The 14,545-nt window shown below is 38.6% G+C and overlaps 1 protein-coding gene across 1 annotated transcript in view; it reads right to left on the bottom strand.

The window, feature by feature from the left end:
• sema6e (sema domain, transmembrane domain (TM), and cytoplasmic domain, (semaphorin) 6E) overlaps positions 1-14,545 on the bottom strand; it is a gene marked incomplete in the record, with an annotated part of 183,495 nt that overhangs the window by 147,496 nt on the left and 21,454 nt on the right. The window contains 1 exon segment of the mRNA XM_036215699.1: positions 11,175-11,258.

Below are 14,545 nucleotides of genomic sequence, written 5' to 3'. Positions count from 1 at the left end.
CACACAGCCTCTCTGTCTGCGCGGTGAACGTTTCATAATCCGCTCTTCGAATTTAACGACGTGATCACGGCGCGGAATATGAATGAAGCCTCGGACGAGCGGTTCATTTCCAGTGTAAACTCGTTATCCGCGCCGTCGTCGCGGCGTTTGGTTAGAAGAGCGCAGATTATGAAACGTTCACTATGCAGACAGAAGCGCCGTAGACACGGATCTGCTGCAGATCTTGTGCTTCATCTCCCAACAGCGCAGTAATGACAGCCGCGGCGGAGCTAGCTGTGTTACAGTTAGCTCCGATGTTAGCTTAGCTAGACGAAGCTCTCAGTTCAACGTGATCAAACTCCGTTTCAACATGCTTCATCTTCAGGTGATCATTTATCGCCATCGTGCTCTCATGGAACACAAGTTCTGTCTAGCAGAAATTACATTTGACACTTTTTCCTCTTTTATTCTCCTTATGCTTCCCATATTTTCGAGCGAGCGTGTTGTTATGAGACTACCGAGAACTTCCTGTGACGTCGGATTAGCACCACTGCGCATGTGTGACAAAGAGAATGGAAGACCCCCGCAATAGAAGGCGCGAACCGTAGTTTTAAGATCAAAACAAGGAAAAAACAAACAAAAAAACGACTAATCGACGACCAAAATAGTTGTCCACTATTTTAATAGTCGATTAGTCGTCGATTAGTCGAATAATCGTGGCAGCCCTATTTGACAGCTATCTAACACACTTCATAAAAGGAGATCTAGAACAATTCCAACTAGTATGAACAGAAAAGGCATCGAGGTGGCAGCATTTATTACAACTGAACACATAGATGGATTTTAGCCAACATGGCCATCAACAAACACGCCATAATTTACTTGTATGCACATTTTACAACCTCAGTGCGGAGCATTCATTTGAACAAGAAGGATTTAAAAGTACCCTGGAGTAAATCCACCACCCAGTGTGAAAGAGCTATTCAAACGGCGGCCCACAGGCCGCATCCGGCCCAGAAGCAACTTCTGAGCCGCTCACAGCACAATAAAAACATTGTTAATAAAATGCTTCAGCAAGTTATGACAAAAATAAAACTGCACTCAAATGTCCACCACCTGTTCAGTCCGTGAATGCAGCACACCGGGCGGGTTACCTATGGTTCTTTAAAAATAACAGACTAATCTGCTTAAAGCAGCACTAACGCGCTCCATTTATTAGACATTTGTCAACCTCTAAGAAAAGAAAGAAGACACTTCCATTTTTAACACTCTGAAATAAAGTAGCACATAAGCAAACCTGTCAGCTTACTAGCATGGCATTTGCAGCTAAATACACTAACAACAATGACCCAGAATCCACTGCTGTAGAATACTTCCCTGGGTTATGCAGAGCTCTGATGCTCATTTGCAAGAAGCTGCTCGAAAAACAGTTTCAGTCTACATTTAAGATTATAATTTTTCATTGATGGTGATGATTTATGCTGGTAAATTAAGTTATTTGGGTCTTTTGAATGAAAAGTAGCAGGAATGAGTGGACTTGAGTGGCTATGCTAATACTCAGTTTCTGGTCCAGTTTGTTGTCATGAAAAGGTTCTATTAATAAAAAAAAAAAAAAAAATCTTATTGTAATTTCAACTTTTCCAATATCTGCATCTAAATTTTGGGTCACTGGCACCATTTAGATGCACAGTACTGTTCCAAACACAAAGACACTTCTGAGTCAGACTTTGAGGAGCTATATCATGCACAATCCACTTTTTTGAGCTTTGAAGTATTTTATAATCTTTATAGTGTTAATTCCCAACTAATTTAGAATGTTACTTGGATGAATAAACAATCCCAAAGCAGTATTTAGATCCATTCAAAAATGTTTGAGCATTTATCTAAATCCCTGCTCTCTGAGTACCAGCCCCTTCCAACCCATGAAAACATGCTTCTCACATTGTGATGTAAGCAAGTGAGAACAGCCCCTTCCAGGGAGAGTCTGCTGTGCTCTGCCCAAGGCTAACATATGCACACCTTCTTCACAGAGCTATACTGTAAAAAATGAAACATTGAATCAATGAACAAAAGCTCTAAAAAATATTCATTTCTATCTAATTTCAATTTTAACTTCAGAGATTCAAGGATCTATACTGTCAAATCAGTAGACAAATGAATGTCACTGAGTAAGCCAACTAAATCAAAATTTGAATTTGGTGAAAACAAATTACAGAACTTCTGTTCATTGATCCAATGTTTGACTTTTTTCTGTGTAAAATTTGCATTTGAATAGCTTTCAAGCCAAACTCTAGAAACCTGAATAGTCATAAGTCCTGACTTTATAACACTGGTTCCATTTCATTGCATTCCATATAGTCCTTGTACTTATCTTTGATCATCCCTTTTCAGATAAATCGCGCCTCGCGTTTGCCATCGGAACCTCAATTTGCTCGTTACGTTGACAAAAACAGCAGGTAGATTGGTGTCGCTGTAGTGCCTCCAGCAATCAAACAAAGTGCTTCTGTAAAAGCAGGGGGCATCATTTTAATTAACTTAATTTGTCAGGAGTCTGTGTGAAAGACAAACTCATTTGGATTTTAGCAAACACTTCGCAGTAACATGTTTGTAAGGCATAAATTGGCATTTAATGGACCCATCCTCAATATTGCTCCAGCAAGGTCATTAGTAAACATCAATTATAAGAAATACCAGACAAAATACTAGATTTTTATTGCAGATGGGATGTTTTGACTCCACCAGAGCAGAAAGAAAGCACTTCATAAAGTGCCCTTTAACTGCAATAAAAATGCTTTTATTCTCAAAAACCAACAACCTCCAAACAAATGACTTACAGAGAGGCATAATTGATGTCTGTGGGTGTGAAATATACCTGAATGTTTCTAATAAAAGGTAAAAGGAGAGGCCAGACATCCCGAGCTTGCAGTCAATAAGACTAATCAGAGCACCCCTCCCATACTAAGCCCACATCTTTCAGTCAATAAGTACAGGAAGCATCAACTGAGCCATAAACCAGCAGCTTTTATCATCAGTGGTCACTGCCCTGAAGAGGCTGAGATGAGCCCGGGCGAGAAAGACTCGATTGTCTGTTTAATCGTCATCTATCAACTGTTTCATTAAATTACTGTATTCCTAACAGCTGCCAAATAATCAACAGGTATGTTTTATGCCACAATTGAAGTCATTTTAATGGTACATTGTTATTCAATTTGGAAGTTTTGAGCATTAAATATAAGTCAAATAATTCGCTCAGCCACGGTGACGGTTTTGGCCTGATTCTGCTGGAAACAGAAGAGGATGACGTCAACACCTCGCTTTGTCCAGTTAAATAATATTTGTCTATGGTCTGTACATTGACTTAACATGGAACATGGATGCGAAAAGAGTCAATAGAAGGTTTTCATTGACAAGAGAGCGGAGTCATACTTATGACTCCTGCATACTTTGATAGCAGGAAAAGTAGTATCATGTGTCTGAATTGCATTAAAATCCAAGACCACAGATAGTCCCACACTATAGTGTTTTAGGGAGTGAATTCGGACATAACCAACATTAAATTTAATGCATATCCTCAAATGGGATTTACAAAAACGCTTACAAGGGGGGCTTGGGTCTTTCAGTTACAAAGACCCAATCAATGAATAAATCATTAGCTTTTTGCTTATTCCACATAGTTTCTAACCATGAGTAAAATCAAGATATAGAAGCTTTATTTTTTTAGACTTTATTCTCGACTTTATTGAAAACATCCTTCCTTTTAGAGAAGCCATTGAAACAAATTGCAGGTCTTTCACATTCTACGCATCCAGACATAATATAAAACCCTCTAAACCACGAAGAATTGATTAAATAAGATGAACAAAATGAGATAAAACTAAGTGCAGCTTCTGAAGAAAGTTAATGACATAATCCCTCTCTCTGAGCTCAGACTAACTAACCTTTTTTAAAGTTGGCCTTGGGTGCAGATTCATATCTAGTTTGTCGACATTTAAAGCTCAACTTTCGGGATGAGGCCTTTTCTGCATTTCGGTATGGATGAGTCACACGCATATCAACTGCACAACAGAACCAGAAATAATGAGAAATCCCAGCTCCCGCTGAAGTAATTACACCACTGAATATGCAAATGTTTGTGTTGAATAAGCAAGACTGTAAATTAGGAGCAACATGGAAATATGTAATCACACTTTGTGAAATAACGTCCCTATATGATTTAATCTTCCACAGAGTTAAAGCAAAATGAATCTTAAGTAATTAATTTTCACAGAATGACAACAAAAGTGATGTAAAAAGCCTCAGTGCATAATAAACATTTTAAAATCACAGAATATGCAGGAACCAAACGGAATATCTATATTTTTGCGTTCCACAAGCTGTTGTTATTTGTAAAATAACTGAGAATCTAACAGATGATTTTGCTTTTAGTCTTTTTCTTTCTTCTTTAGGGTCTGATGGGGTCCAACTTTGAAGGAAACCAACTTTTTAAAAGTTTTTCTGGCAGAGCTTTAAACCATCTTTGGCTCGTTCTCCTGCAGCAGAATGAACTCCTGACCAAACGGAGTAAAAACCTGGAGATAAAAGTGTTGAGATGGTGGATCGAGTTCATGGTGCCTTTTTTGCTGAAGTCGTCAACTCTGAACCCAACCGACCATAATTTTTAATCAGTGTTTGAAAGTTGATCTCACACAGCTACTTCCTGTCCTTGAAAAATGTCGGTTTTTATGAAACCTGATACAAACTTTTACCTCTGGCTCCAATCCTGTACATTTTTCAGTTTAAAAACTTCCTAAAAGACTATAATAAAGATGAATTTTCTCCAAAGCAGAGCGCTTAAACAAAACTAAACATAGACCAGGACAGCAGCTCTGAGGTTTGATCCAAATGAAGTTTTCATACGACTTTATTTCAAGCCTGTTCAACATCCGGAAAGCAAGAAGGATTTGTGTGAGGAGACAGGAAGGAGACAGACGGACAGTTTTCACTTTTAAAAAGTCTAAAAACTTGATTAAAATAAGCATTCAGAAACTGTGCTGTTAACTTAGCAAATATTTCTATACTCGCATAAATAAAAGCATGGTACAGCATGAAAAATAAAAAGTGGAAGAATATACAGGTGAGTCTACAGGTGATTGCAAAATATAGCAGTAAACCACAAATGTCGGCTTCTCAGAAAATCCTCTAAAAACGTTTGTCAATATCGTGCCGCCATTTTATCCAATAACTCCATAGATCCGTCAGACTTATGTCTACAAAGTATCAAAAACTGAAACAATAACCAAATCAAACCCAACAAATTGGCACAATTTCTCCTTCGTGATCATTTTTTAAACGTTTAGCACTTCCTTGAATTAAAGGGGACACCATCCATACGTCACACTAAATCCGAGTCCCTGATTGGTCGAAGTTTGACGTTTGAAAGCATGTTTGGTTTTCCATTAAATCATAATTATAATTATTTTTCACCAGCTACGGCTCAGGTGTTAAAGCCTTAACTTTTGCTAAAATAACAAAAATAATAATAATAATGAAGAAAGAATAAAAAAGACATTAGCTTCATTGACTATAAAATCGCGCAAATTGGAATTGCGATAATAAATTTGCCCAGTGGCAACACATTAATTTATTGAAAAAACGTTTTTGAGCTTGGTGGAGGTGGTTTTTAAGGCCTCATAATTGACATATTTTGCAAAATTGCACTTTTAAAAAAATTAAATAGTCACGTGACCAACGAAGACTTCAGCGGCGCCATAAGAGGTCCCACAGCCTCACATCTTATGAAAAGTTGAGCGTGTCATGGAGAATTATTGGATCCACAGCTCCTCTGTAAAGTCACCAACCACGATTTCCCAAATTGGCTTCATCCGCTCCCATGTAGCTAGCCGCTAATAAGACGCCGACGTCTCCTTTGATAGATGATGCCGTGACAGAAATGCAAATGGATCTGCTGTAAATCAAAGTATTGTTCACATCTATTGCTGTGTTTTTGAATGACTTATGGCAAAATAATTATGATTTAATGGAAACAGTGTAATTGCAAAACTGTTTTTTTTACATTTCTAGAATTTTAAATAAAGTTTTGCGCGTATGTGTGATGGAAACACAGCAACTGTTTCCTTTACGGAATTATAAAAGTACAAAAACATTTAAGACATTTTTTCAACTTTAACAAAAAGCTTGAAAAAAATGAACCGAGTCAACCTCTCAGCTTTTTTTACTGCAGAAGACCCCCCCTTCACCCCCTTAAGTCACAGTCTTGCTGAAACTTTGAAGTCCAGTCAGCTTTAGGGGATGGAAAAAAAGGCTCCCTGCCATGACCAGGCAGCGGATTAGCCACCCCCGCAGGAGCGAGTGGAAGGAGGCTGGAAGAGGAAGAGCAGCGGCGGTTTCCACCAGGACCGTGTCTCTATGGGGGGATTAACACGCTACTCGGGGAGCGCAGAACAGACCCCCAGCCCTCCGTTCCCGACTTCCACAGAAACCAATTTACAGCCCAGATCTGGGGGAGGCGTCCCATTTTTCCCAGAACCACCCCCTGCTTCAACAGAAAATCTTTGTTGTGTCACTCACAAAAGTCGCTTTTCTGCGACGGCTGACTCTTTTTTTCAGGATTCAGAGAAGCGTGCGTCCACAAAGAAATCACTTATTGATGGAAGTTATTCCAAAGTAAGAACTGAATGCACACAGAGGAGGAGAAAGCAAAGACTTAAGGTCCTAATCTCACCATCAAATTTGGTGTGATCAGAGAGGGAAACAACCGAGATTATTCCTGTTTTATCCTGTCACCACTTGGGCTTTGAATTGTTCATGAATGTTTCGCCCTAAATGGTTTTTCAAGCTGTGAAAACTGGATCCCAGCAGAAGTAAAAGGAAAGGAAACTGCAGGAAAAAAAGTGCAACAAATACAAGAACAGATTTGTTTTTTTTTTTGAGCAGATAAACAACCACGAAGGTTATCAAACCATCATGAGCATTAAAACCTCACCCCAACCATCTTTTAATATGTTGTAAAAGAATTCCCAGTCGTCTTTTAGTTATAATTATGCCGTTTTTTGCAGATATCAAAAACGTGTAGTTTTCTAGGACATAGTTTCTGCAGAGCAGCAGGATTTTATAAGAAATTCACTTTTAAGTTGTGGGCGAAATGTTGGCATGGCGTAACCCCGCCCCAATTTCCCATCATCCATCTGTTTACATGCTTACAGCCCCTCACACCCCAAAAGTAACACTATTGGTCCAAACAAAAATGGTGAACAAACTTGGAGCTATCCAGCTGTTGAGTTTAGAGCCTGATGACAGCTCAGACGAGGAAAACAAAGATGTTCATGGATCAAGTCGTCTGCAGGGGGATGTGGACCGAAATGGAGCCGAGTGGGGAGGCTTTAGCTCACAATCGTGAACCCTACAAGCTTTTTACAACAAAATGTTTTAGTCACAGCAATTTGAATAAAGAAATACGCAGAAATGCAATTTTAAGCTTAAAGACTCTCTCAGATGAAAATAATCTTTTTTTGTGTTTTTAACATGTTCGTGTGGCATTTTTTGTCATAATAGAGGACCTATATAAAATAATTTTATATTGAGTATTTCCAAATTCAAATCTTGTTGGATCAGAAAAACAGATGCTAGAAAAAGGTCAGACTAATGATGCAACGACTGAAATGGGCATGCCTAAGTCCCCTGTCTGCACCCTGGCCCGTTCGAGCGTTCAACATTTGTGCAAATACCGATTCTGGCTCAAAACTATTTGACTGGACTGATCTAGTATTGTTTGTAGTTATGTTTGTACCGCTAAAGTTAGCATGAGGCTATAAGCTCACGTGTGACCGTGGAAACACAGCTCTTAGCGACGGTAAGGGGGGCAGGGATGCTCTTTGTCAACAGTCCCGCCCACAACCCAGAATTGTATTTTTAATGAGCTACTGCCAGTGTGCATAAAACATGTCTTAAAAACAACAGGCTTTTTGATTTTTTAGAAAAACTTACGATTAATAAATCTTAGGGATGCGTATTGAAAAGAGTCTGGCGATACAATGAATATCGTGTTTTCGTATCACAATACAATACAATATCGTGATACAAGCCAGTCCCAGATACAATAGTTTACTTATTTTTAGAATATGATTGAAGGAAAACTTTATCCGAATACACATTTTACACACAAAAAAAGTTAAATGCACTTTTTTTAATGATCAGAACATCAAGTACTGCAACCGCATCTCCTATACAAGTTACTTTTAACCGAGCAAATCACGGTGCTTTTCGTTAAGCTGTTTGAGAAGTTTAATTTTCTTTATATATATATATGTCCAACATCATGATAAAAATGATACAAGAACATGTTAAAAGCACCAGAAACACAATTTTCATTGAAGTGTGTCTTTAAATTTCAAGCATCAGCCATCAAAATCAACATAACTTCAGGAAAAAGCTCAGAAGTGCTGTCAACAAGTAACAAAGGAGGAGGAACAACAGAGCCGCTCGCTGCTGCCTCTCCATCAGCACCTTTCGAGTAACGTGGGGTCTTTTGTCTTATCTGTGACTGAAAGAGAGCCGGAGGACTCTGGCCTTCATCCCTTTGTTGCTGCAGAGTCCCTGGTGGAAATGGAGGAGAGCGTGGGCGTGCGAGGAAGAGCTAGGCGGCCGTGCAGGCACATCAGACTTGAGCGGTCTTAATAAAGCTTCGCTCTATCCACCCTAGAGATCTTCTCACCCCAATTATACGGCTGACACCTCTACCCTCCTCCACACAAACGTGGACCCCCACCACCGTCCTCTTCCCAGCTCCGCTCATGCCCCCCCACCCTCGCTTTGCTGAAAGCTCCAGAGGCCTGCACAGCGTCGGGCTGATGGCAGTGTTTGCTTCAGAGTGTGCTGCTTAAATTGCATCAGCGCCGTGTTTATAGTAATACTGACACGAGTCTACTACTGTGTGCAAGGATCTCTGCAAACATCTGCCACTTTAGGGGGAAAAAAACGACGTGTTTGACAGAAATGTGTTATGTTTCCATCAAAACACAAACTCCAGATTTATCTGACAATAAAAGCTACATTAATCCAACTCAGGTTTCACAGCCGGAGAGAGGAGGACTCACGTTACCTGAGGACACGTATGGATGCCCTTTGAGGTCAAAATTATATGACTTACCTTCACACACACTCAACATTTTAAGTTTAAAATAGATAGTTTCAGGAAAGTTCAGTTTTTCACCCTAATGATGAAAAGTGTGAAGCTTTAGTGGTTCTATCAAAGCTTCTCCACAAACTAAAAGTGTTTGTGAGTCGATGGACGGAGAAGAAAGCAGGTGAGGAGAACACACCACAGAGCTGACTGCCTCTCTCAATTGCACCATGCCATTTGTTTTTAAAAAGATCTTCTTACTGCCTTTAGCTTCAAATTCTTTTCAAGGTCACAGCAGGCCTGCATCTGGCCAACCATCTGTCTCCGGCCTTCCCGGGAGGCTTCTTGTCAACTCCACTGCTTGGCTCCGTCCTCTACTGTCCACACTCAATATCTTTGAGAAAACTTTCAACCTCGAAAGAAGATTTTCAGTGAATTTCCAGGTTTCTGATTTTGATAGCAGAACTAGAAATGACAGATAAGATCGAATCCTCACATTTAATAAATATCAGAGATCTGTTGTACTTATGTTCAACTTGTCGAGCAAACCAACCCAATGAAATACAAACTACTGCTCCAGCAAAAGCTGAATGGAGAATCAAATTGAAAAACTAACTTAACTTTGCATTTCAAGCACAATTGGGACCAATTAACAAACAAGGCAGGGCGATAAATCAAACCTATCAATACATTTAAATTTGCTTTTTCATTTTTGATTTATTTTTGGGGAAATCTGGACATTATTTTCCCAGCACTTTGATGCCACAAGAACTTTGAATTTTATTATTTGGAGTAAGGTCAGCTCACAATTTTCTGGTTTGAGCAACCAGCAAATAAAAGGTTTTTTTTTGCCAGAGCAGGAACAGCTCTTTCAGCTCAATGGAGCTGGGTCAGTTTTGTGACCTAAAGATCCACTCCAATTAAAGTGTGTTTTTAACATGTTCTTGTGGCGTTTTTGTAATGGTGGAGGACATATAGAAAAGAATTATGTTACAGCAGCGAGCAGATCTGTTGTTTCTCCTCCCTTGTTTCCACCGCCAGTGTTATTGCTGTGTTTAGTTCTCAAGTTATGTCGATTTTGATTGCTGATATTTGAAATTTAAAGATCCACTCCAATGAATATGGTGTTTTTAACATGTTCTTCTGGCATTTTCCTGATGATGGAGGACATTAATAAACAAAATTAAGCTCTAAATTGTGTTTCTGGATATTTCTTTATTCAAATCATGAGCAGATAAAAACCTGCTGTTTGAGAAAGCTCAGATTTGTGTTGCAGGAACTGCTGCGGGTGAACAAAAGTCTCTCCTGCTCCACTCCAGCTTCAATCCTCCACTTGAAGACAAATAGATCCATTAACGTCCTCATCTTCCTCTTCTGAGCCGTCATCTGGTTCAAAACTGTATGGTTGGTTATGCCGTGCTAATGTTAGCTTGGGGTTGAGAGGAGCTGTAAGCTAACGGGAGAGAGTGTAAACAAAGGCCTGCTGGGATATCAATGTAGCAAAACTTCTGTGCTATTAGTTCCATCCAAACACGAAGACAAATTTCTAATGTTGCAGAAAATGTCTCTAAAAATATGGCTTTTTGATTTGTCCACTAAATCATAAATAAAAGACCACTGGGAACGATTGTATAGTTGGAGTGGGACTTTAAGACATGGAGCCACAAACCACACCTTAAAAAATGTCTCTGAAGTCTGTTGCTACCATCAGACAATCGGAGTACAATGAATATGTTTTAACACCTGAAACTCACGTACTCGACTGAGCGTGAGAGGTGTTTTTCTGCGTAAAATACTCAAGCTAGAAGTTGTTTTACAAGAACTCCCACAGCTGATATTAAGGTGCACTTTGAATTCAGGTCAAATCCCAAATGAAACGTTAAAATAAAATCATTTTTTTCTCAAATTTATTCTGTTATTTGTTAAAGGAAGTTAAGAGAGGGCGAAAAAAATGTGATTTAACGCAGAAAAATCAAATATTTCATTTTTTAGCTGTATCATCCAGCACTACAACCACCACTTTAGACCTATCAGAGAATGCATAAAACATATTTGCATTAGAATCAGCATTACTCACCTTAGGTGTTTACATCTTCTGACTGTGGGAGTCCAAGAAGAAAAGTATGCAGTCAGAGCACTTAAGCTGCGCCGTTCTGCAAACCTTAATAAAAAAAAAAGGAAAGATTAAACTCCAAGGCCATGAATGAGGGAATGTACAGTGACACTACATTGACAGTCAGTTTGGGCATTGCTGTCATTTTCAACAACAACAAACTAGATGGTGCGTTTGTACATCCAAATACCAAAACACAACATGTAACCACAGAGCCTGAAATTTAAAAACACAAGCAAGACGGATGCTCCACAACAAGTTTATTTTTTGCAATAAGGAGCTAAATCTTTTGACAAATCACAGAGCTTAAAAACAAACTAAATCTGATCTCAGAGCTCAATCTGTTCCAGCAATCTGCTGGTAGGAAAACCTCTTCAGCGTGCCAGCACATAAACCTTCACACAATGAGGCGCAACTCAAAATTGGGCAACTTCCAATCACTCAATTAAAAATACCTGAACATTTCAATGGGGCCGGCTGACAATTGTTTTTAAGCATCTTAATGTCAAAAAATTAAAAATATTTTTACGCTTCGGCTTTTACATTTACCATTAAATGTTTGACTAAAACAACCAAAAACTTGATATTTGGGGGTAAAAAAAACAAAAGGATAATCTCACTTTAATAACATAAAAAGATAGTTAAACATACCAAAAAAAAACATGTTAAAATCCCTCAATAAATTTCATTTGCAGCCTGATTTAAACATTACTTATTTTTCATTCAGAAAATTACACAAAATTCATGCTCTGAAGATACAAAAAAAAACTTAAGAGTAAAATCTTTAAGCGGGGGAATCTCAGCTCACTGCAGGAGCTGCTTTTGAGCATACATGTCTTCGTCTGTTCAGCAGCTAACAGGCAAGCTTGCCTCTGGCAGAAGAATCGCTACTGAAGAGAAAAGTCACTTATACTTTCATTTAATTGAGAAAAAGGGAGATAAGGAGGCAGAGTTGGGAGAGACATTAAAGTGTGACAAAACCGCAATGAAGAAAATTAAAAAATGAAACGGCATTTCTACGATATTTACTTTAAATTGCCCCATTATGGTGCAAATTATAAAACTAGTTGGAAAAAAAAAACATTCTACACAGACCTATTAAAAGCTCAAATTTGACTCTGAAGCCCCAATTATCAAATTACATGTGTGAAATTGCAGTTTTTAGTAAATCGGCACAGAAATTCAGTAAGAATCTGAAAAAAAAAAAAAAAAACATTGACATAGTTTTCTAAAAGGTGTTAAACACAGGACATGTTTTTTTCAGTTTACTTCATACAATAGAAGTGGAAGCTTTGAATAGACAACAATGGAGAAGTAACTAAATCTGGTTAGAAAATCTTCTAGACAGATAAAAAATAAATCAAGAGTTAAGTTTCTTTTCATGCCCCTTTAACACCTGAGGCGTCGCCGGTGGCGCTTAAATAGTAAATTAACGATTTTATGTTTAACTATTTAGACGATCAACGTAATTCCAGTAGATTCTGAAGGAGAAAAGCGGCTCGACGAGCCGCTTTTCTCCTTCAGAATCTACTGGAATTACATTGATCATGTTAGTTGAAAAGTTACACTAAATCAAAGACCATAAACAATGGCGCTTCAGTGTTAAAGGGTTAACTATACAAACTTGGGCTGTAACAAGTATCTGAATAACCAGACATTTCTGATCAGTCCCAGAAAAATTGATTTCTGATCTTTACAAATATATTAAAGTTTAGTTAAAAATACACTTCAGTGTATGTGTCAAAGTAATTCTATCCGGCCCTCCAGATCATTATATTTTGTCGTTATTAATGGCCCGATGTTATCTTGGGTTTATTTCTAACTTGTATAATTTTGACAAAATCCATTATTATGGAGAGTTGATATTGAAATCTTGTGGGGTCCCGATGACCTAAGATAGCAGGAGGGTTAAGCAGGACCGACTGGTACCATTTCTGGTCGTAGGTCCATAGAAAAACGGAATAGACTCTATTAGGGCGGAGCCTCTGTCATCAGACGATGAAATCCATTGATTGGTGAAAAAGCAAGCGTCCGGTCAGCACTTTTCTCAACTCAAGGTCCAACTTGAAAGTTTTGTCCTCTTTTCCTCTCTTCAACCTTGCAATCTTCTAGCAAAAAAACAATACTTTTTTTTACATAAAGTATTCCCCCTAATTTGCGTGGATTTGGGCCCGGAGATACGCCGAATTCACGAATATGAAGACACGCATGTGTGTATTGAATTGTTAAAAGATATTGTTACACCCCTACAAAATTCACTTATAAAAAGGTATTCAGTCCAGTTCTGTCAGCAGAAGCCGACACATCTAATGCAGAGAATGCGTTCTCTGGATGAAGAAGTCGTCAGCTGGCAGCCACATGCCGATGATGGTACAGTTAAGGTAAAAGTTAAACCAGCTTTCCAGCTTGTTTTTTTTTCTCTTCCGCTTTCAAGTTCTCTTTGTTTTCACGCAAAGCCAACAAATCCCAGATGAAAAGAAAAACGAGGTCTTTACCATTAAGTATGCTTGTTATTTTCTCTTTTCAGCTGTAACAAACGACTTCTTGATAGACAAATCTGCAGCCGCCATTATTGGCAACTCACAGTGAAGTCTGGGGAAAAGAACACATAACATCAAAAGAGCGATAAGGCCTCGTGGAAGTCTTCAGCCGGCACAACAAAGCTCCCAAACTACAGTTCCTCTAAAGCACTTTAGATTCCTAAAGGGCAAATTGCCCCAAAACAAACCCAAGATGAACTGAATCTTTTTTTATTATGGCTTTCTTACACAGCTGAGGGCGAATAACGTAGATTAGGCCATTTGGTACAATCACAACAGCAGTGATTCATAAGATGAAGAAAGGAAGAATGGTACGTTCTTAGAAAAGCCTCAAAAGGAAAAGCCATAAAAAAGTCAGGCAGTGGAGGCTCAGACTGGAGCAATGATGAAACACATTAACAGAGTCCTTCTTTTCGCAGTTCAAGAATTCCAAAACCACAACCGAGGGAGCAATCGCACAACTTCTTGGCTCTGAAAGTAGTTTAACCACCTGAAGCGTTTAACATCAACAGCCTGCAGAACCAGAAATGGTTATTATTGACTTTCCAACACCAAAATGATCGATTTCCACTAACTGTCATAAATGCGAGACCGTGTTGACACCAAAACCTCACTGGTTTAGTACTTCCACTTCACAACTAACTGTTCAGGAATGCAGGAGAGTCAAGATTTACTCGAGTAGAAAACAAAAAAATAAAAAAAAAACTGAGTTGAGATTGACGTGGAATATAGTGAGTGGAAAACTGAAACTTTACAAGAATGGAATCAAATAAAAAAATTAACAAGAGGTAAACC

The sequence above is a fragment of the Oryzias melastigma genome, linkage group LG16, assembly GCF_002922805.2.
Source record: "Oryzias melastigma strain HK-1 linkage group LG16, ASM292280v2, whole genome shotgun sequence".
NCBI lineage: Eukaryota > Metazoa > Chordata > Actinopteri > Beloniformes > Adrianichthyidae > Oryzias > Oryzias melastigma.
This window is presented reverse-complemented; position numbering and strand designations above follow the sequence as displayed.